This window comes from Coturnix japonica, chromosome 1 (assembly GCF_054131305.1).
Source record: "Coturnix japonica strain WE chromosome 1, WE-NBRP24, whole genome shotgun sequence".
Lineage (NCBI taxonomy): Eukaryota > Metazoa > Chordata > Aves > Galliformes > Phasianidae > Coturnix > Coturnix japonica.
The window spans coordinates 39,557,839-39,578,819 of NC_140663.1; the positions used below are offsets into that span (position 1 = coordinate 39,557,839).

Genomic DNA, 20,981 nt, shown 5'->3' on the forward strand with positions numbered 1-20,981 from the left:
ATTTGATGTGTCTACAGTTCTATTATTTAGACCAACTGGTTGTTATCTTATTTATTTAGAGAGAAATTATGGAGAGTCTAGGCATAATTTAAATAACAGCAGAGATGTTCAGAAATAAAAATCAAACTCTTTCTTAGGAAACAAACTTTGAAATTATTTTGTTTAAGAGAAAAGTCTGCCTTAAGAATTGGGTCCACAAAAAAAAAAAAAAAAAAAAAAAAAGGAAAAAAAGGAAAAAATAAACTTTGCCACTTCTCACAGCTTCCTGAGAAAAGCCAATAGAAAAAACACTAGTAATTATTTCATTTAAGACTGAAAACTTGCTCAAATGCTGCGTTTCCTAAGTCTGTTTACTACTTCCCTCTTGTGGCCTGTGCCATAAAATATTTCTTTAAAAAGTTATATTGCTTAAATTACTCTCTCTTTCAACCAGCAATGCTACAAACTTTTAGTAAATATAAACTTGGGCCAGTTTCCAAATGGACTCTCAAGTGGCTTTTACTTGAAAGTTTACTTGAAGCTTACTTGAAGTTTACTAGGAGATCAAAAACATTTTAATATTATAACGTTTTGTAGCACAAACTTGGCCTCCAGTTTGGCTTAGGTGGTTCACACAGATGAAAATTTTCTAAATTCAAATGCTCAGGGAAATCACAAGACACCTCAGTTTTTAAGAAAGCAAGAAGAATGAAAGCCATTCATGTATCCTTCTGGCCAAGGATGCTTAATCATTTTAGTAATGTAGCCAGAAAATCAAACACATTTTCCTATAACAGACATGATTGCAAAACCAAGTCTTCTACTCTGATATGATATCTTGATTTGCTGCCATGATTGTTTTTGTTCTCTATGAAATGCATTCCTGCAGAAATATCTGAGTATTGACACTAACATGAGACAGGTTTGCTTGTTTGTTTTGGGGAGCTGTGGGGAAAGATAATTAAATCAAGATTAATGCAAGCTGACTTTCAGAGTTGCTATCATTAGTATTTACAGTTTTTATTTTGCAATTAACAACTGCAAGTAAGCTTTCAATATAAGCACCCACATTAAAGAAAAAAGAGAGAGAAGTAAAGTCAGACAATAGCTGTGGAGAGGATTTCAAAACTGGTACTGACTTCTAATTCACCCTCATTAACAAAATACACAGCAGTTATGAAACTGTCTTTTAATGGTAATAATCTGAATGCATGTTTGATTTTGAATTATTCTTTATACACTTCACATATTTAGGTAAATCAATCAAGCTTTTTATTAAAAAATAAGTTGGGAAAACAGAACTGTTGCTGTAGCTGTTGTTTTTATTGCTGTTGTTTAATGAAAACCAACTTTCAATTACAAGAAATGGGATGCAAGAAATCTAGGATATATTAGATAAACCACCAAACTACGAGAGCTGTCAACTCTAATATACTTTCAGAAAAATATAATGTACTACATTTTCATAAAAACTAGAAGATTATAAGGCCTAGCATTAGATTTCAGGGGATAATCACTGGTAAATTGATAAAAAAACTGGTATCATATTCATACATTATGAACCTAATGAACCTAGTCATCACACAGAGAAGAAAGTTTCCAAATGAAAAACTTGTATTCCAGAAATGGAAGATGCAATTGTACTTACATTATGCAATACAAAACCATATAAAGGGAAAAAGAAATAGAAATATTTTAAGACAAATAATTTATTTCTGAAGCCAATAGAAATGGATAATAAGGATACAGGAATACAATACTTTCATAACTTTAGAAAGTTTAAATATAGAGTTTTAGGGAATACACAATGTATTGCATTGCAGTCCCTTTAAACTTAAGCATCTGGTCTCCTATTTCAGGAGAGGGAAGGAGAGATGGAAATTTCCACAACAATGCAGCTCGGGTTCCTAAGGTAGGGTGGGAAGAATTGCATTCTGGAGGTACCTGTCTTTCTCCTCTGACTGCAGGCTGTCTTGAGCAATCAGTTGGTACTCATTATTAACATTTAGATTGTTAAAATTAGGAAAGATAAATTTCACCTTACGTTAAACATTTCCCCATGAAACCTGAATCACAAAAAAGACTGTGAGTTGGAAGACAATACAATTATCTGCATTGCTTATGAGAGTGGTGCACTGGAGACACTTTGGTCTTCAGCTGAACTCCTAGGTAAAGCACAAACACAGAACAAGAAAGCATATAATACCTTACAGAATTTATTCATTCCTCACTGTCAAAGTTATTAATAACTCTATCAGAGCTGGTGTATCTTCCCACGCTGGTCTGCTACAAAACTATGATCTCAGTCATAATTCTATAATGAACTTTCTAACAAGTTAGACATGAAGAAATGTTAATACATTGCACTGATGTCTTCTCAGTTGATTAAGAATGGTTGACTTGCTTTTTCACAATAAAAGGTTAAATTTCTATCATGAGTGAAAATATTAAAAAAAGAGAATGTTTTAAAAATCTAAAAGCATTCATAACCATCTGGACTCCATCTTATGTTTATCAAGTTATAAGATAAAGGCTTCTGTCTCATTATAAGTGGGCAATGATGTCCCACTTTCTCATTTTCTAGAAGAGTTAGTTTAAATATCCAGAGCTAAAATCTGATAAAATCTTATTGATTTCTGAGTATGTATAGCAGTCACACTTCTCAACTGGTGTATGGCTTGTATTTTTTTTCCTTCAAGTTGTATATACAATAACTTTGCAGACTTTCACAGACGATATAGAACTTCATGACAACATAGAAGATCTCTTCAATATTAGGTATTTTTTTTCTTTTAAGAAAAGCCAAATCTCTGGCTGACTTTTTTACCTTCTTTCTGTGTGATATACAGAAACCCTGTAGACTATCTAGACCATCTAGACCATCTAGAATGGTGTCCCTAGTCTGCTCAGGGAGGGTATGCAATATTCTAGTTGAGAGAAAGTTGTTACAGTTCATTCCTTATAAGGATTGTGTTATATTAACTGTACTCTATTAACTAGTTTTTAAAATGTGAATGACATCTAAAAGAACTGAACACATATTAAAGCTGCATCACTGAAAAATAAGTAGGTCATACAGAATGCATAGTAGCATGCAATCCGAAATATAATTGCTATCAGTTTGCTTTGTAACAAGATTTAACATGGCTCCAAATTTCCAAATACACTCCAATGTAGGTGGCTATTATTTATTTTCATCTAGGAAAATATTATTGTTACTTGTTTCTGTTTCTGTTAGATCCAGTAGCTGAAGCACAATTAGACATACAGTGACATCTGAGACAATACTTCAGGGAATAATATAATAAGTGTAAAAAATTAAGAGGTGAATTGAAATTGAAAACAATTATTCCAGTGAAATTTCTTAACTGACATATCAATGACGTAACTCTAAAATTTAAGAACTTCCATTAGATACTGCTTTTCAGAGATAGACAAAAATCTTATTAAAAGAATTTAAATGGTTATGACAGAAAATTAAAAACTGATTATTCATTTTTCAATTAGAGAAGAAATAACTTTACTTGGAATTTATAAATTATTCTTATGGTTGTAGGATACATAATGAATCAGAATTTTTGTTCATCCCTTACTTGTTATTAATTGAAATGACACAGAGATGGCATACTGTATTTTCTCCAGTTTCATTTTATATTCAACAGAATCCTGAGTGTTGGATTTTGCATAGTGGCCAAGAGGAATGTAAGGGTGGAGTAATAAATGAGAAAAAACGTAAGTATTTTTCAGCAGTATGATCAAAAGAAAAAGATGTGTCTGCTGCCCATGATGAAACAGACACAGTGTAGAAGAGTTGTGCACGTTCCTTTAATGAATCATAGAATCATAGCATCATTACAGTTGGATAAAACCTCTAAGATAAACAAGTCCAACCATCAACTGAACACCATCATTCTCACTAATGCGTGTCCATAAGTGCCACACCCACACATTTCATGAACACCACCAGGGATGGTGACTCCACCACTTCCCTAACCAACCTGCTCATCTAACCACTCTTTCAAAGAAGAAATTTTTACTAAAATTCAACCTGAACCTCCTCTGGCACAACTTCAGGCCAGTACCTCTCATCCTATTGCTAATTACCTAGGAGGAGAGACTGACTGCTACAACCTTCTTTCAGGTCATTGCAGAGAATAAGGTCTCCCTTGAGCCTCCTCTTTTCTGGACTAAGCAATCCCAGATCCCACATCCACTCCTCATAAGAACTGTGTTCCAGACCTTTCTCCACCTTCATTACTCTTCTTTGGACATGTATCAGTGCCCCAGTGCCTTTCATGTAGTGAGAGTCCACAGTCTGAACAGAGTAATTGATGCGCTGTCTCTTCAATGCCAAGAATATAGGGTGACAATTTCTTCCCTATAACTGATAGGTACACTATTTCTGATACAAGCCAGGACACCATTGGCCTTTTTGGTCACTTGGACACACTGCTGGCTCGTGTTCAGCTGTCTATCAGCTAACAGCTCCAGATCATTGTCCTCTGTGCAACCAGCCAGTCACTCTGCTCCATGTCTGTATCAGTGCTGCAGTTGCTGTGACCAAAGTGCAGGACATGGCACTCAGTCTTATTAAAGCTCACACAGTTTGTCTCAGCCCATTAATCTAGCATATCCAGATCTCTCTACAGAGCCTTCCTACCCTCAGGCAGATCAACACTTCCTCCCAATAAGATGTCATCTTTGAACTTACTGAAGGTGCACTTAATTCCCTCATCCAGATCATCAATAAAGATATTAACAGGGCAGGCTTCATTACTGACCCCTGCAGATCACCACTTGTGACTGGCCACCAGCTAGATTTAACTCCATTTACCATCACTCCCTGGGCCTACCATCCAGATGGTTTTTTACATAGTGAAGAGTACGCCTGTCCAAGCCATGCATGAGCTTCCAGCTTCTCCAGCAGAATTCTGTGTGAGACAGAATTAAAGCCTTTGCTAAAATCCACAGCCTTTCTATCATCCACTAGATGGGTCACCCAGTTGTAGAAGAAGATCAGGTTTGTCAAGCAGGACCTTCCTTTAATTAACTCATGCTGGCTGGGCATGGCTTCCTGGTTGTCCTGAGCATGCTGTGTGACAGCACTGAGGATGGTCTGCTCCATAGCCTTCCCTAAAACTGAGGTGAGGCTGACAGGCCTTTAGTTCCCTGGATTCTTTTTCCAACACTTCTTGTAGATGGGCATTACACTGGAAAGTGTCCAGTCATCTGGAACCTCCTTGGTTGACCAGGACTGCTGATAAATTAAATTTCTTGGCAGTCCTTCTGCCAGCTCCCTCAGGTTAATCCCATTTGTCCCCATAGGGTTTTAATAGCCTGGGTGGAGTAGCGTGTCAGTAAATGTTTTCTCCTGAGTTATGGGGCTGTTTATTCTGCTCCCCATCACTATCTTTCACTTAAAGGGGCTGAGTACCCTAAGGATTATTTATCTGACTATTAAAGATAGAAGCAAAGAAGGCACAGATTACAATGATTGCAAGGTATGTATTTGGGATATCACCACTAACTTGGCTGGAAACACATGCAGGGAATACTTATTATGCTTTCTTCGGTTGACATACAAACAGTTGTAAGGGTATGGAGAGTAATGTTACTGCAACAAAATTTACATAGACAATATATATTTATATGTGTTAAAATATAAAATATTACCCCTCTTCCAGTAATTGTCCTTATTCCAGGACCTACTTTCAATTTTCTCGTTCTCAGGAGAAAACTGTACAAAACCCAGCAGACACACAAAAAAAGTTTTCTAAGTATTCCTTTTTTTATTTTATTTTTTTTTTAAGACATCAGTGTGATACATATTAATATATATTAAAGCTCACTTGAAATATATTCCCCTGATTTCAAGATATTTATTATTTATGCTGTATTTCTCAAATTGAAAGCAGTGTAAGACTCAGGGGTTTTAGAGAAATTCTGCATGTCACAGATACTCTGAATCTATACAGAGTGCATATTTAGATATAACAGCATCAAAGGAGCTTCTGGTTTTGTCCATTTTGCGCAACAATAGTACCCTTGAGTGCTCCATTTGTCATTGAAAGGGGGGTGACTTCGGAATACAATTTGGCTGGAGGAAAATGGCAGTGCGCAGCCGTCATTTGGGTGCATGTCAGAACATCTCTAAGCACACTGCAGATATTCCTCAGGTGGAGCATGGCACATACCCAGCAGCCCCAAGTACAGGTACCACCTGTGAAAGAATAAAGGAAGGAGCTGCACCTATCACATCCCTTTGGATGGATCTCCATACAGAACACTTGTCAGCCATGCAGCAAATCTGCATACTTTCAGGGTCTTTTCATCACTGATTAAACTCTGGTGTCTTGTGGCAGTCTTATATCAAAAGGACATACCTATATGCCAGGCAGCCCAGGTAAGCCCTTTGTTAGGAGTGAGAGATGAGTGAGAGATTGTCATCATGCTGTGACAAAGGCACAACAAACATGCTATCTTCATAAACACTGCAAGCATGAGATTTTCATACAGCATCCAGGCCTCACCCAATCACTTACCCATTTCTGAGGCTAAAAAGCCCTCATCAGCCTGGAAGCAGGTTGCAAGTCTCTGTCTGAGTCCAACCACAACTACTGCAGCCAGCAAGATGTCCCTTTTTGGGCAACATCATTCTGGAATGGGTCACAGTATCTTCAGATTATTTCTGCTGTTGCTGTTAACACATAGCCAGGCCACATTCTTGGAAATAAGACCTATGAAGTGTAAGGTATAGAGACCTTCATGAAAATATGCCTCTTTTTTATGGTACTCTGTAGGAGCTTTGCTTTTCTATTCCATTGTCTTCCATTCAATTGTGACATACAATAGAGAAGAGAGAACTTTACAAAGATTGATAGTGGGACATTTTAGAGTAAGACGGTATTTCATTTTTCAGATAATTTTGAGTGGGTGAACACTAAATATCTTACTACATGTACTGTGAGAATATGGTGGATGTCTGGATGAGAGAATCTGACAGTTTTGGCACAGATCTTGCTGTGCTCCTCTAAATCTGTGCTGCTATGCCTGGCCTCCACTGCCAGGTCACCACTGCCATCTGCTTATACCCTTCAGCTCATCTCTGCTCATATATGTCCAAATAGTAGTCATGGACCTTACTCCAGCAGAGACTTCAAAATCCTACAGAAAGACCGTATTTATAAAATATTGCTTTAGATGTGTTTCAGGAGGAATGTCCAGGAAAAAAAGAAGGGAAAATAAATTCCTTCTTTCAGGAGCTCTCTCTCATCTACCAGCCATGAAGATTTTCTGGGAACATCTCTGAAGGTTTAGTTAGCTTTCTATCTTAAAAAGACAGCCAAATTTTCTTAGGAGACTTTGGCTTTGCCTCAAAACATTAACATAACATTAGAGGGAATTAATGTGATTTAAAAGCAGCAATGTCCAAGTAGAGCATCCAGTGCATGCATTCAGCAGTCCAGTCCTGCTCTGCTTAGTATATTTTGTCCATCCTAGATGGGACTTAAAAGGAATGTGTCTTTCTGTGCTTCTCAGGAGATTTTCTGACATCTTATGTGATTTTAACCTCTAGACATTTGGAACATAAAAAGTTAAATACTTGTGATTTTCATTCAGATTACAACAAATTCCATGGTATATCCTACTAATTTCAGTTACTTGCAGCAGCTAAAACATATTGTTATAGCCCTACAGCAAGGTAGATATTAGTGAAAATGGACTACTCACTTATTTCACCTTTGTTGCTCTTCTGAAGGGAAAACGAGCTCTGGCTAAGCAAGATCTCTCCTATAATTGTCAGTACATCTCACCTGCTTTCAACCCTAACATTTGCTTTCCTGGTTCAGCATGACTTTTTTTTTCTTCTCTCTCTTTTCACTTTTAACCTTTTCAGTCATTTCTCAATAATTTTTTTCAGATGCTTTGGGAGATTTTATGAAATACTTCGGAGTGTTCTGCAAAGCTGCAGAATGCATGAAGTTCACAGTAAGCTTTACTGATTTGCTACAGCTTGTGGAAGAACTGATGTTCCACCAAAGCCAAGGATTTTGATACAGATTTTATTGGGGTTCAAATACTACCCTGTTTTTGCTGTTGTCCTGCATCATTTTTCACTTTCAAGAGACTTTCAAGGCTGAGACTTATCTTCAGAATTCTTCTTTTTAACTATATATCCTAGATGTTTCAGAAATTAATTTGGGTAAAATGTCTGCTATTATGTAGTGGGTATTCTGGCTGGAATATTCTGACAAAACACAAGTTTTGCTTCATTGTAATTTGATGTGCTCTGTTTTGAAAACACTGTGCTTTTCCTACTGGAGTGAAATATTCATAAGGAAAAAAACGTGTTTTGCAAAAACCTACCTTTTTACATGAACCAAAGTGAAAACCCAGCAAATGGCTTAAGTTATAAACTATTAATTGAGTTGCTAATTAGGCAATACACTGCAATGAAAATAATGGTTTTGAGTCACCTTAAGTGACTCAGTCCTGGAATAAAGCATTGAATTTCCAGGCAGTGGCATTCTTCTAGCAATCTGAATGCTGAACAAGATTATTGTGATTAGTGGCTATCAGAATTGATACAGAATACAGACTTTCAACTTTCTGTGGAAACAATTCTTTTGTGCCTTACTGTTGATCGAGTAGTAAAAGCTTAGATACATGTGGATATGTTTACAGTGGAAGTGCATAGGATATGTTCTTAATTCTTCAGGTGCAGAATGCTTAAAATGAACTTGTTATCAGAATCAGTCCAAATTACAACAGCAAACCAGTACAAATAATGACTTAATTTCTATCTTTGAAAACACGGCCTTCCAAAATTGACAAGTGATTTGTATACTGAAAAAGTAACCAGTATAATCAGACACATATTTACCACTATAGTTCATGTTTCCTGTTGGTGCAGTATGTATACGCATGAACAGAAAGTACAATACCTCTACTACTGAAAATATTTTCAAGAATATTAACTTTCAAACCTTTGTTGCTATTGAGAAAATAGCGACAGACACTTAAGATTTAAGGAATTAAATAACTTTAAGTCAAGATACTGATCACAAAATCATCCCTCCTATTTTTCTTCATCTGTATTCGCTGTCTGAGTCATGGTGAAATGACATACGTCAAACTCAAGATTTGAACATTTATTGCCATTTGTCTAGATACCTTGAGAAATGAGAAGGAAAAGACCTGTTTAGACTGTCTCTGAGTTTAAGGGAAGTGTCAATATTGAAGCTGAATCTCCTTTAATTGAATCCCAGTGTGCTTGTTCCTGTGTCTGTTTGATACAGATCCTCCATGTCCCAACATCTGAAAATAGAAACAACTTTAAATGTCAGATCCTTTCACTGTTCACTGCTTAGAGAATGGCAATTGGTGAAAGATGTCCAGTTGTGTTGTTCCTATCAACCTCATACAGGCTTATACATTTGCCTTCATCCTGTAAATCTGCATACAATATTATTTGTAAAGCTGTGGTAAAACTTCATCCATACATCTACCCATCATGAGGAAATTTTATTTTTTCATTTTCTCCATCTCTTTCCTAATATTCTATTGAGAATGAAGAGCCTGATAGCCTTCAGGTTGGCTCTCTGGCTTCAGGAAGAAGAGACTTCATGTGATAGCTGAGGGGAGCCTGGAGCTCTTCCCATCTTTGGTGAGCATCTGGGACTGTCATGCAGGTTCAGCTTTTCATGGTTAATCCCTATGGAATCACCACTGAATTAGATACCCTAATGCTTTGTAACTGTGGGTTAGAGTCTTTGTAAATGGTCTTTCAGTTTTGATTTAGTTGAAAAAATTGCTGAGTGATCAAGCACTCAGGGCCAGTTTCTGAAGGGAAAAGTCTGCTGACTCCTAATACTGGAACTTCATGCAGATACTCTGGGGCACAAGGTTAGTTCCCTTCTTCTAGAGCTGTCATTGAGAAGTGGGCCTTTTCTTTTCATGTGTCCCTCTTGCTATACTAGGAAAAAATGTCATTCTCTCAAACAATAATACTACATTTCCCTGCTGTGAATTTTAAAACATAGGTGCAATTTATCTCCCTCATACACTCTTGTTTTTTTCAGCAGCAGAACAGGTCAGTCCACTTCATCCTGAATCAATTGAATTTTTTCTTTTCTTTTTTTTTTTTTTTTTTTTTTTTTGCCTACTGAGAGCACAAGTAATAAATAGGAAACTTATTTAAAGAACACTGCAGTGGGCTTGCAATAGCTATTCAATACTTTCAATGCCATAATAGTCTTTGTTTGATGGCTATATGGGTTCTCAATTGGTCTGAAAACATTAAAGATCTGAGGAAAGCCATTTTCTTTTTTAATAGGAGAATCAATTGAACTGAACAAAAAAGTTCAGGCTGATATGATTAAATAACGTGTGCTAAGGAGATGGATTTTGTGCCCTACATTTTAGTCCCTAAAAAATGCCTGTAAATGCTAACCAGCTCTGATCATCACTAAAGATTGGCTAACAGAATATAGTTGGACAACGGTGATTCTTCATCTTTTTCTACTGTGTGTGTGTGTGTGTGTGTGTGTGTGTGTGTGCAGAAGTATATTACAAATGGCTTTCTTTGATTTATTGCCTTTCCAGGCAAAAGCAATGTGAAAGCTTGAATAAATTTCCTGAAGATTAGAACTCAGAAAGCAAAGAAACATTTATTTGGTTTAAGTTATTACCAAGTCCGGTGCAAAATAAGACAGGATCTAACTTCATTCCCCTTCATTTCAATATACACATGTTCAAGAAAGGCCACACACTGTGCAAAATACCATTGACTTTATTGACCTCAGAATAGTGAAGTCTGACTCCTTGTCATAAAAGAAATTCTTGGTACATAGTAATTTGCCTCCTTTGGCCCATCGCCTTTCCTGTCCTCATTACAGTTTGGTGTTCTTAAATGTACTGTGAAATTTGGAGGCGTTTAGTTGCCAATTTTACAATAAGTTCAAAATAAGCATTTTATTTTCAACATTACATACTTAAAATGCCAAAAATACCAAACAATAAGATTATTTATGGATTTCTGTTGTACTCATCTCTACATGTATAAAATAACAAATACAATTTAGTAGCATCTTTTTTTTTTACAGTAGCAAAAGATATAGTCAATGACAGAATACTTGTTTCTCTGCTGACAGGAATTAATTTCTTCAAAGTTTAATTTTAGGAAAGAGTGGTAATAATAATGCAACTTCTGCTTAGTGACATGTTGCAATATAATTTAAATTAATGTTAAAAAAAAGTGAATTATCTCACCCTTTCTGTTATCTACAGAAGTAAATCTTTCAGTGGATTACTTATTTGCCTGGTGGATTTTTTAATCTTCCAGATTCTTTTCATTCTCTCCCTCTCCTATGGCTTTTCAGTAAGATTTTGCTGTAAAATGTAATAGTTGACAATAATAGTAGCCACAAAAGTAAAGAATCACCTCAGCTAATTCTGCATGGGGTATGCCACAATTCTGATGGAAAGTGAAATGGATTGAGTGGCACAGTTCTGAGCTGTTACAGTTTGTGGTGGCTGCTGTAAAGATTGTGCACAAAATTCTTGTATCTAAAATAAATTCATTCAGTTGATGTATTTGTTCTCTAGAACATGGAATATTTAATCATGACATTCCCTAGACAATAAGTATCATCTGTATTCAGTTAGATGTTTCTTATGTTGTTTATCAGCTAGGTGTACAATGGTCATGATTTCATCACTGTTAACCAAGAAGAAGGGTCCTTGGAGCAAAAATCACCAACGGCCAAGATTCCCTACCTTAATCATCTCAGCCTGTTGGTGAAACAAGCTCTCAACATTAGTCAGCTGAGCTCCTCAGGGGATCAGTGATGTCTGCTGATTTCCATGGAGCTACTCAGTCTGTGCCCTGTGCATCACTGAAAGAAAGTGCCCACATAAGTACACAGAGAACTTCCTACGATTTTCAAGTCAAAGTAAATCTACCTTCATGGAGCATTATGTGAATTTGCCTTTCCTGAAGGGAAGTCGCATCAAATTCCGGAAGTTTCAACCTACATAAACTGAGAATGAGGAACTCAAATTTATAAAAGCAGCAGAAAAAGCAGGCTACAAGACTTGCTGCATATTTTAAGCACTGCAGTGCTTATTTAGTTTGATTTTTAGAAACTGAAGGCCCATCACTCACAGGAAAGGATTTGTTCACTGTGTATGTTTTTAGGTACAACGTGACATTAGCAACTCAGTTTAAAAAACATCAAAATGAAGTACAAAGAAGAGCCAATTTTTCTCTTGGAATCCTAAAGACAGAGGAAACAACGTGGAAAATAGTAAATAACATGCTTATTAATCCTAAATTAAGCTGCAGTTGATTATTCTCTTTAGATTTGCTGGGCTTTATGTCTTCGTTTCTATGGTAAACTGTGAGGGGAAATGGAAGAAAATTACTAAGCAATGCCTTGCATGATGATCACCTCTCATACATTAGCTCCCCCGCAAAATACATATAACTCACTGTTTGCTGTGTGCTGACGGGCATAAGAGCACAATGTTCTTTCTCTTCGTCACAGACTACACTGCCTTACTAGGACTGGAAATCAGACTTGCTAATCAACAGTTCTCAGGACACACTGTAGATCCCTATTTATGGATGGAACAGACATTTGCCATTAATGAAGAGTGGTCTTTGGGCTTTCCTCCTGTGACCCTATCAAACCTCAGTGCCATTCTAACATCTCCACCAGAAAGCTGCCTTCACAGTTATCGCTGTTGGCTGTTGGCTTCCTGCTTGTGGTGTACTTCTTGAGTTTTCCCTGTCATCTAGCCAAAAAAAAAAAAAAAAAAAAAAGTTTTAAACATACACAAGTTGCTTAGAGGTTTCTTTTCCTTTTTGTAGTGCTCATTTTCTTTACTTTTTTTTTCTTTTTCATTTTTTTTTTTTCTTTTTCCCCCTTCATTAACACATTAACTTTTCCTGCACTGAGTGATGGTTTTCTTTAGCTCAGGCTCTCTATTAAATGCTGATCAGTGGATTTTTCCCTCATGTTTGTTGGACTAGGTTTTATGCATCACTGAAAATAAAATCTAGAATAGATAAAAACAGAAAAATAGATTTTTTTTCCTAGTAGATTCTAACACTGCATGTGCATTTTGCATGGAAAAGCCATGTTTCTTAACCTTGTCCATAGGAGACATTTATTCAGTTTGTGTGGGTAACTATTATTGTACTCGTCTTATTTTTCATAAATCTGCAATTTATCTAATTTTGTTAATCATTTCCAAATTTTGTAAAGCTTGTCAGCTAGTATGCTGCTTGTTGTTTTATCATTTAGCATTATATGTGTATATACCATCTTTCTGCTGCTTAGCCTTGTTATACAACAGGCTGAACAACAGAAAGGACTGAGCAATCCCAACAAGCTAACTATGTAAGATGAGAATGAAATAAATAAGTGTCAGTTAAGTATCTGGAAGGCTGATTAGCAGCACAAAGAAAAAGCCTGCAATACTTTTAGTTAGTTTTTTGTTTTTTGTTTAGATTTCTTTCCTGCTATGATTGATGCCAAATCCTTAAGTCAACATTTCAGAAGGAGAAAATGCTATGATAAACCCCTATTTCAAGCATTCATCAAGACAATAATAACACAATTGGCCCTGTAGTATTCAGAGGGATATAAATTATTGTCTCGGGGTTGCACATATGTGCTTGTAGGAATGCTCCTGAACATTTTTTTCTTGACAATAGGTAACCTTATTTTAATTACTTTAGTTGGTGAAAGATTTATTGGAACTAATGTTTGACTAATTAAGAAACAATTGACTACAGTACTGAAATAAAATACTACATATGACCATGGTTTTCTATATCATCTTTTTATTGACCTGTGGAAATATGCCTGAGGATATGAATTTATTTATTACACTGGTATCTCTGTGCTTCAGTTCATCATTCAAGCTAATCCTGACAGTATCTTTTCCTTATTAAATCTTTATAGAAAGTTGTAGAAGTGAGTATTCATGGAAAATGAATTTTCAATTCATTCACACTTGTATTCAGGTTAAAGAACAAACTTCTGCCTGCTAGGTTATGGCTGATTTTTCTTTTGGAACTGTGTTCTGAAAAGACAGTGAAAACAAATGAGAGTTTTGTTGTAACCCTGGGTAGCTAGACTCACATGTGATGTCCATGGCAGATCTGTCTTTGTCTACTGCAGATCAGTGACCCATCAGATTGGTTAGAAATTTCAACACTTGAGGGGTTAGAAACATCTTGTGAGGCACTGCTTAAACATCAGATAATGACACACCATCATTAGTATAATACTAAAGTGTCAAAGATTTTTTCATGAGGTTAAAACATATGGCATAGGACATAAAGGAGACCTCTTTCCTTTTGGAGTGACAGCAGGATATCACACTAGAATGACACCAGAAAGCTGTACAGAAACAACTGAATATTGCCTCTACGACAGCAGGTGGGATAGCTGGGATTTTACCAAGGACAGGGTGACTGCCTAACCGCATTGCAAATAAATAACCACTATGTGAGAGTACACATGAAAGCACAGGTTCAAGCTTTCCACTTTTCTTTCCTCGTCTCATCTCTTCATCTGCCATCAACTTCAGGATGTATTTCAAATAACCATGTTTGGCCTGGAACATGGTTCAGATAGCCATATTTGGTCTGCACAGAGAACGGGAATAGGGTGGGAGGGGGAGGAGGGAGAAACCGAAGTTTTAAAGACTAAAGCCACATAATTTAATATTAATAACTTTCAGAGACAAGGCTGGTTTTGATCTGTTAGCACAGAGTTAAAATACTGAAGATAAACTGTTCCTAATCTGAATCAACACTCTAACAGATACATTTGTTTCATTTAAAGATGTCAAAGACTGTTTACAGACAATGAGATTAACTTGTTTAAAAACCAATTCCTCCACTGAATACAAATGATAAGCATTCACTAATCATAGTTTACTGTATTTGATATACTCTCAAAAGAAAACAGGTGTCTTTGGTATTCAACTGTCTGAAATAAGTTAGTCTTAGAAATAATGACTAGAAAAAGGAAATAATAGTTCTTCTAATATCTGTGCACATCTTTGGAACAAATTAGTGAATAACACTATCTGAAGTAGCAGCAATAACTACAACAATAATAATAATGAAAAGAACAGCAATTTGACTCTTAGAGATAATAGCACAGAGCTTTTAATTTATTTCATGGTTTTTAAAATCAAAAGTAGCTCTTCTAATTCACATCTGACATTTCCGATGGAGATTATCTACTTCTTCAAGTGTTTGGATTTGGATTGTTTTGGATTAGATCAAAAAGCATTATAGTCAATAAATGATGCAAATTAACCTAATTCTAATGATGCCAGCAGAGCTAGATCTATTCTGAATCTTCATCTCTAGGAGCAAGCAGATGAAGCTACGTGGGAATGAGCAAGTAGTGTCCCACCCATTCTTCACCCCTCTCCTCTCCTGTAAGAAAATTGGGAAACTGGAAATACACCAAATGGCATGTAGTTCTTAAAAGAAAATTTTAAGACAGTGGGACAGTGAGTGATTTAGACCATTCCGGTAAAACAAATGCAAGCAGTCTGTATGACAATAATCACTGAGGTAGGCCTGAAGATAGCCTAGGAGCTATCAGATCTTCAGGTTTCCACAGCTGTCATGAAATCACCATGTTACTAAAAACTGTTGAACTGTTTCTGTTCTGTTTAATCACTTGATCGGTTGAGAGCTAGTTCACTGGAAATTCAATCGGTTCATTCAGACTTAAAAAGAATAGTTTTTCTCCAGGCTAGATAATTCATATTTCATGATTCGCATACTAATCATCATTCATGTTTTTGTAAAACAATGGGAAAAAGTTGAATATACTTAAATCAAATCATGAAGGAGCATGGGGAGAAATGGTATCCTGAACAGTGCTAGCAGCTTACAAGACAATATAGTGCTTTAATATATTGTCTTATTATTCTTATTATTATTCTTGTCTTAAAATAGCATTTACATGGGGATAATTAAAGTTTTATTTTAAGAACCTACTACGGATAAACAAGATAAAATGTATTTTGGGATAACTTGCCTGACTGTGATGAAATTACTCCCAAGAGTTATCTTAGCTTTTGTCTCAGGTTTCTTGTTGTTATATCCTTTCAGTATTCTCTTGTCAACATTTTATTACTAGAAACTTTATATATATTCAGTATATATAAAAATATTCCTGAAAGTAGTTCTGGTTTCTTTTTTTTTTTTTTTTTTCCTTCTCTCTCTGTTACATTCCCTTTCAACAAAAGTCTGAACAATGCTAATAAACTCACTTCTATAGCTCTTCCTTCCTGAGAACAACTTTCCTGTAGAAAAATGGAGGTCAGTCAGAGCTGACCAGTCTAGGGATCTGTTTATAAGTTAATTTCACACTCGTTCAATAATCATCAGTAGTAAAAAGCAGAAGGCCATTAATGACCTTCCATTTGCTTTAGAAGCGTAAAGTACAAGCTATTTTCTTCCACTTAGGAATACATAAATTCAGGAAAGCAAAAAGTACACACATTTCTTCACAGAGCAGTCATTAGATTTAGTCATTAGTAGCTAGAAAATTACCTTTTTCAGCTCAGAAGTTCAGAGAATCCAAAACAGCCAAGTGAAAAGTGCAGATGAATATGTTCTTCTGCCTCAGAGGTGGGAACCAGGATTTCTCCATTCTGCTCCTGGCATTCACATTGACTGAAACAAGCCAGTGAATGTTTATGCTCCTTGCACGAGAAAGCTTTCCCAGATCTACAAAGGGATGCATATCAAAAGTAAAGAACAATTTTTTCAAATAAATGGAGAAATAGTGATTAAGAAAGATGATTAAGAGGAAAGAAAATTTTAAAAAAATTATTAAAAAATAAAAATGTAATAGAAGTTATTAAAAAATACCTTATCTACTGTGATGTATGCAATGACAACACAAGATAAATGGTAACATCCCTCTTCTACTCAAAACAAGAGCATTAGTAGAAATACAGTAAATAACCAGTCATTTGTATGTGTAGTTGCAAATATTCAATGAAAACAATTTAGTGCAAATTAAGAACAACTCCTTAGCAGTCAGCAGAGTTATATAAGTGTAAAATCAGAACGAGTGAGGTCACATCAAGCTCTAGAAATGTTAATGCATCTGAAAAGGAATATGAGATAAAAGTTTACATTGTAGTGTCTGGAATGCACTGAAATACAGTACTTTTCTTATATAATAGACTTGGTACTATGAAAAAATATAAGTTCAAGGAAGAAATATAAATTATCTGCCAAAACCATAACCAGCAAAGCAATCTGAGGACTCATGAACACCTGAAAAGTGTTCTGATACGACAAGAACAGGAAGAGCTATACAGAAATGTGGAAGTTGCAAACTATGTTGTTTCTCTTCCAGTTCAATACCTGAATGTCTCAAGGAAGAAAGAAAACCTGAGTTTTGTGTGTCCTTCTCTGACTTTGACTTGTTTTAATCATTCAAAACTTTTCAGTGCTCTCTTGTATCTCATGAGTGTTGACAAGTGTCATATATGTCACAAGAAATATGTCATTCAAAAAATGAGAACAACAACCATTTTGTGTCATTTTGAAGAAAGATCTCTTGTTCAAGCCACACAATCAGAAGACAAACATGATGACAGAAGCTAAGTGACAGAATGTTAAAATAAAGAATAGCAAAGAGTAAGGGGAATGAGAAAGCAGGAAGGTTGCCCTGACTGATTTAGGATGGGGATGACTCAATGTTGAGGGCCAGGTTAAAGTCAAGCACAGTGGTCTTGGCTGACTGGTTTGATTATTTTTTGAGCTGCAAGTCTTTTTTGGGGGGAATATTATGAATTACAATAAGAGATGCTGATTTTAGAGAATCTTACCTTTAAACTGTTCTGTGAAAAAATACAATCTGGAAGGATGTTGCATTGTTTTACTAACTTGGGAAACATTAAGACCTTAAAAAGCCTGAGGAACAAAACATAAACCAGAAAGAAGCTTGCACCTGTACTGTTCCTTTAAAAATGCTACTTGATGTGATTATGACTAACTGCCAATTCCTCTCTTTGCCTAGACTCATTTCTCATAAAGCAGCAAGAACTACAAGATTAAAAAGGGCACACACAGGAAGGTTAAAATGGCCGCTGGATTGTAATGCATTCAAAGCTACCTTTGACCTTGCCTTTTGCTAACGGGATACAATCTGTTCCTCTAACCAGTAGGACCTAACAGGTCTTGAAACTCAATCAGGTCCCTGACTCAAGGTATTTGTATTAAGTAGATTAAGTAGCTCTCCTGGGTGAGGAAATGTTACTCAGCACTGGTTCAACTAGACCTAGGGGGAGAACTTGCTCTTCTGGCACAGCTACAGTTGGCAGCTGCCTTCAGAAACTAGTGACATCCCTTCCAGAGCAGAGCTGACAGATGGATGTAAACTTATCCCCAAACCATCATCTTCTTAATATCTGATCCTTCATGAATCCCAGCTGAAGGGCTATTTTACAGTTGAAAACTGTTTCTTTAGGTAGTCTGACTTCCTGTCACGAGGGGCATCTTAACTTGTTCTGTAGCTGGCTGTGCAGGGGACACAATTGCACTGCTGTGTGCATCTGAGAGACAGAGCCTGAATAATGTCTTACAGGGCAAGGGGCAATGGGCAGATTTGCATAGGCACATGTGATGCTTGCAGTGTAGTAGGCTTACACTGTGCAGGACATGATCTTGGAGCCATTTCTTAGCCTACCTTCAGATCCTTCCTCACAAAAACTGACACTTTCCTGAAGAAAAAGGTTTTTTGCCTAACCATGAAAGCCTCTCTCATGTGTTTGCTCTCTGAACTCTCAAGTGTTCTTACTCTAAGTGAGCTCAGAAAGGGGTGAGGAGACCCAAACAGGGAGGCCTGTGCTAGTGCTGTGGGTAGTCTGGGAAGTAAAATCAGTACTTTTTTGAAGAATCTGTTCGTCTCATAACTGGAGGCCCCAAATACGAGATTTTCCTGAGTGCCATATCACATTTCTTACAGGATGGCAATCCCTGTTACACTGCTGCTCCTGGAAAAGCTTTCTCAGAGCACCTAATGAAATGGCTCATTCTTCAGAAGCTTATAAATTGGGAATTTAGATGCTTTCCAGAAGATAGAGGGAAAGTAGGATGATGAAGGAGATAGAACCAGGCATCATAATTAAGGAATTCTCAAATTTTTGCATTTGAAAAACTGGATTAAAGCAATTTATTTTCGTGTGGCCTAAGCCTGATAAGTGGATTGAAATAGATGCATACACTAAGAGATGGAGAGAGTTAAGTGATTCTAACTTGCAACTTTTGCAGTGGGGCCACACCTTTGGAAAACAGAAGCAAAAGTTAATTTTCTGTCTCCAAGGAGGGCATTAATAGTCCTGTGCCATTTAGTACAACTTGATCCTTTGATCCGTATATCGCTTTGTCTATCCTGTGCTAATTTACTTAAGTGTTTGCAAGGAGGGGCCAAGGGGAAAGAGCTTTCATCAGAAGTACAGAATTGCTGAGTTGTTTGACAGTAATTCTATTTGTGATTCATTTATTTAAGTACAGGCAAGGTGGAGTCAAGGGGTGATTTTTTTTCTTGATACAGACAAGATAAATAGTCAAATGGAAATCTATGTGCTGGTGACTGTCAGTATTGAAGGCAATGCTCTGAGCAAAGTTCACCTAGTGCTGTGCTGTATGGACAACCCAACTTTGTCACACAAACACATTATGTATATACACATGTCCTGTGTGAATTGTACACACTAAAGAAAGGCTGCAGGGAAAGATTCACCTTCATTTTTCTCTCAGCATGTCCCGGTAGTCCTAAGGGAATGGTTTATCAGAGACAATATTTTATTTCTCAATAGCATTTCCTGGCTTCCCTGTCAGATATGACAGTTTTGATACTTGTTGCTGAGATACACCTATACAGTGTACTGACATTGTACTGAAATGACCTACAGAATTTTTACTTAGGCAGCAGACTGCTGGAAAAAGATTTCAGTGGCTATTAACCCAAAACATGTTTAAGTGATTGACAAGGAGGTAAACGATTTCATATCTTGCCATCAGTTCTTCAAGGCATCTACTCCTCCATTTTGTTGAGGCAGAACCAACTGGATGTGTGGTGGGTGTTTCGTTTTTTTGCTTTCCTTCTCAAAAGTGCAGGTGAACAGAGAGAAATGGAGCACAAGTAAAAAGGCTGATGTCAACAACCTCTCTTTGCAGACTGGGTGTGATGTGCATCTGTATGTATAGTCATTTACGGACTGTGCTATGCAACATAGTCAATGAAAAAAAGACCCTGAACATATGATCTAACAGAAAGAAGCAGTTTTGCGTAAAATACAAAATACAATGTTCTATAATATTAAGGAGAATATGCAACTAAAGGCCAACACCTTCAAAAAAAGTAACAACTGAAAAGAGCAAAGGAGTTCCTAGTAATTTTAATAAATTTGATTTTTCTATTTGGAAGCAATATAAAATGAAACATGATTTCCACCCCCCCAACCCTCCACCCCTCAAAACAAACAAACAAACAAACAAACAACAACAACAACAGCACAAAGACATTAACGCATTCTTCTTTAAATGACAGACTGGCTTTTTGTACTAGTAGTTAAAACCTGAAACATCAATTTGCTATAGCTGGAAAAATAAATATTATTTATTCTTCTCTAATGGCATATACAATGATTTTATTGTCTTATTAGTACGCAAGTAAATTGAAATGAATGTTTCCATGCGCTAACTGCAAATTCTGAAAATTCTAGAAATATTTCTGCTTACATCTTTTAAAAAATACTTCTGTGTAATTAATTATTTTTAAATATTTTATATTTACATATTTTAAATATATAATGATCTCAGTAAAAGATGCAGCTGATGTTACATATTGCTAAGTGAAATAAATCAAAACACTAACCAAGCAGGTAATAACTGCTTTTGAAGCAATTACCCATCTGTAGACGGCAGGTCACTTCTT

At 36.3% G+C, this 20,981-nt stretch overlaps 1 long non-coding RNA gene across 1 annotated transcript in view; it reads right to left on the reverse strand.

The window, feature by feature from the left end:
- Positions 1-5,748: 5,748 nt before the first annotated feature.
- The window catches only part of LOC107311446 (uncharacterized), a 50,547-nt gene continuing 35,314 nt past the window's right edge, over positions 5,749-20,981 (reverse strand). Inside the window, exons 2-6 of the long non-coding RNA XR_014942980.1 lie at positions 16,577-16,753; positions 11,758-11,876; positions 9,154-9,297; positions 6,522-6,716; positions 5,749-6,199 (exon numbers count right to left, since the gene is read on the reverse strand). This is a non-coding gene — a long non-coding RNA (uncharacterized LOC107311446). The remainder of the gene's footprint in view (positions 6,200-6,521; positions 6,717-9,153; positions 9,298-11,757; positions 11,877-16,576; positions 16,754-20,981) is intronic.